Consider the following 2980-nt stretch of genomic DNA (forward strand, 5'->3'; position numbering starts at 1 on the left):
AACAAGTGGTCTGGGCAGGTGACACACACTCCTGGGCATTTCCTGGCGCCGGCGCCCCGCCCTCGGCTCGGCTGGGTGGGTAGGGCTCTTGCAGTCGGACTTGGCCGCCGGCGCGACCGGCCTGGGGAGCTCCGGGACAGCTGGGAAAAAACGCAAAACTCCGGCAGGACCGCAGCAGAGTTGTAGCTTTGTCCATGCTGGGGGCGCGCTGGAGCTAAGGAGAGTAAACATCCGTTCCAGGGGTCTTGTGCGGCGCCTGAAAGCGCACGAGAATGACACCCAAATAAACAAAATGTTTTATTCCACGCATGTCCTGTGTGTTTTTGGTTGTGAGTGTGTGCACAGTGTTCCTGTACGCAAGTCTCTGTCCTTGTGAATAAGAAGATGCGGATATGTTAATCTAGGTGTATGTCCTGTGGGCATGAGTGTGTGGAGGCACCTGCTTCCAAGACATGGGTCTGCTACTATGATGCAGGTATGTGGCAGGAGGCTCATCTATTAGCAGCTGGTCTCTGGGACTTGTCTGCAGATGAGGAATCTGGGCAGGTCCTGGTGTGCCTGGTTGCTATCACATGGGTCATTTCTACATCATCCTTACATAGCTTGAAGTGACTGAAAGATGGTGGTTATATGTTTCGCCAATGTCTGGACTTCCGAGTGAATTTGGTTGTTGCTTTCAATTCTGTAATTAGGAAACAAGCATTCAGCACGATGGTTAGTGTAGCAAACACTTTTAATGGGGCGCCGTCGTGTTTGGCTCTACATCAGATGCTTTTACTGAGACACCTAAATAACAAAAGGAGCAAACATCCCAGAGTAAAGAAACATTCTTTTGTTCAGGCTCACTATCTCAGTCCTACCTATGAGACCCACAAACAGAGTTTGGTAAGCTTAAAGGACACCAATATGTAATGACTACAGCTGACACTGAGCATGTCACCAAGAAGTGGAATGTGGACTTGAGCCTGTGTTCTGATCTTCAAGGGCTATATGTACCCCACACAGTACAGCCCTATTTGAGTCATTACCCAACATCATCAGAACCTACTTGTGATTGTTAGCAAACCACTGATGGTTAAAGGAGAAAAAAATCATCAATTACTATGATAAATACACCCCGATACCCAAGATCAATAACCCAGTTTGTCTGTCATCATACTAAAACAGAGCAGCAGGTCAGCGAATTTTATCCAAGACTGGAATAGCCAGCATCAAATTTTGCCAAAGTAATTGGACATTTTCATAGGAGGTTCATTGGTTTATTTCTTACACACACAAACATAGGAACTTATCATTTCCCAAGAACCACAGCCAACCACTTCTTGTCATCTCCTGCCTGGTCATCCAAAACACTTAAGATCTGTAAGACATATTTTGCCCTAACCTTCTCTGTATTGTAAACTGTAATAAGTATTATATTTTATTATTGTCTGAATATTTTATGAACCTGTTTTGGAACATATTTCTGGGTCAGATTGTAAGCCCCTTGAGAATTGGGTAAGAGCATGTATTCTGCTAAGGTTCCTATTGCTGGTCAGTTTAATCAAACTTTACCTAATGTATCTATCTGTAAGGTGTTGGGAATACAAGTGTAGTCTGCCCTAAAAAACCTTACCTTTCAGTGGTAACAGTAACATCATTTTTCCTAAGTGCGTACTACAATACTATAACCCCAACATGGTTCTAGGTACTAGAGATTCAGCAGCAAAAGAACCCTGAAACCCATGCATTTTTTTTCTTTTTTTTTTTGGAGTCTACCTTCCAGTTGGGGAAAGGCAGACAATGAATTAAGAAAATAATGTCCTATATGAGCTATGTGGTAAAAAGTGTTAGAGAATTGGAATTTTAGACAACTTGTGCCAAAATCTTGTGTCTAAAATCTTAGGATTCAAAGGAAGACCAGGATAGAAGGGGCTTGGAAACAAGAGGAAAGTACAGTGAGATTGTCTGTAAAAGTAGGCAGAGTCCAGGGTCCATAGGCTGTGCTAATAAGAATCTTGTATTTTATCTGAAGAGCAAATGAGAATCAATCAGAAATTTAAAAAAATTAATCATTAATTTGTGATTCAGTGGAAAAAGGAATCCGTTTTACCCAATTTAATGTGTAGTACTTTCAGAAACACATGTGATGTGCAAAGCAAAAAACATTTGATTTAAAAATCATTCCCTTCCATTAATACATAACCTTAGTAGAGAAAAGATAATACTTGCAAACAAGCAAGCAAATCATCCAAATATATATTAGTGCTTAATCCAGCAATAACATATGGAGAATAAAATTTTAAATCAGTGATGTAGAAGCTGAAAAAAAACACATTAATCTTCATTCAATACTCGTCCTACAGATATGATTTCATGAAGAGTTCTCAGTATCTTGTATATTTTTCATTTTCTAATCTCAATTGATCTCAGCTAATAAGACGGCTGTTGTTCGAAAGAAAAGTCTTGTTCAGGATGATTTACCACTGGTAAGATGGCGAAAGAAATTGGAAATTTATAAATCTGTTAAAAAGACCTAGATGTCAGGCTAATAGATACATTTTGGCCACCCCTTAGAATTACATCCATTTTTAGAATGTCAAATGAACTCTCTAAAGCAACAGAAGAAGAATTGCCCTTTAAACACACAGCAGAGTCATCAACAAATAGTTATTTATTAAGCAGCTCAACAAGCATGTATATTCATCAGCAGTTCTGTTTCATAGAACCAAATATTCATTGTATCACAATAATTAGTACAAAAGTAGCCATTTTAAAAAATAATAATTTTTTAAAAATAAAATTGTATTGCCCTAATTTGTAATGAAGATATATGGTGCCTGTGACTGAGTTTTGCCTGTGTAGCTTTTCATTCATGTTTCTTTCTCTGTCCATCCTTAACCAGAAAAAAAGTGACAAAATCAAAGGATTATCAGATTTGGCTATAAAATGTTTTCTACACCAACCATTTAGTGGTTATAAAATGAGATATAGCTCTCTA

The sequence above is a fragment of the Pteronotus mesoamericanus genome, unplaced genomic scaffold (assembly GCF_021234165.1).
Source record: "Pteronotus mesoamericanus isolate MK-2021 breed Mesoamerican mustached bat unplaced genomic scaffold, CSHL_Meso_final scaffold_54, whole genome shotgun sequence".
Lineage (NCBI taxonomy): Eukaryota > Metazoa > Chordata > Mammalia > Chiroptera > Mormoopidae > Pteronotus > Pteronotus mesoamericanus.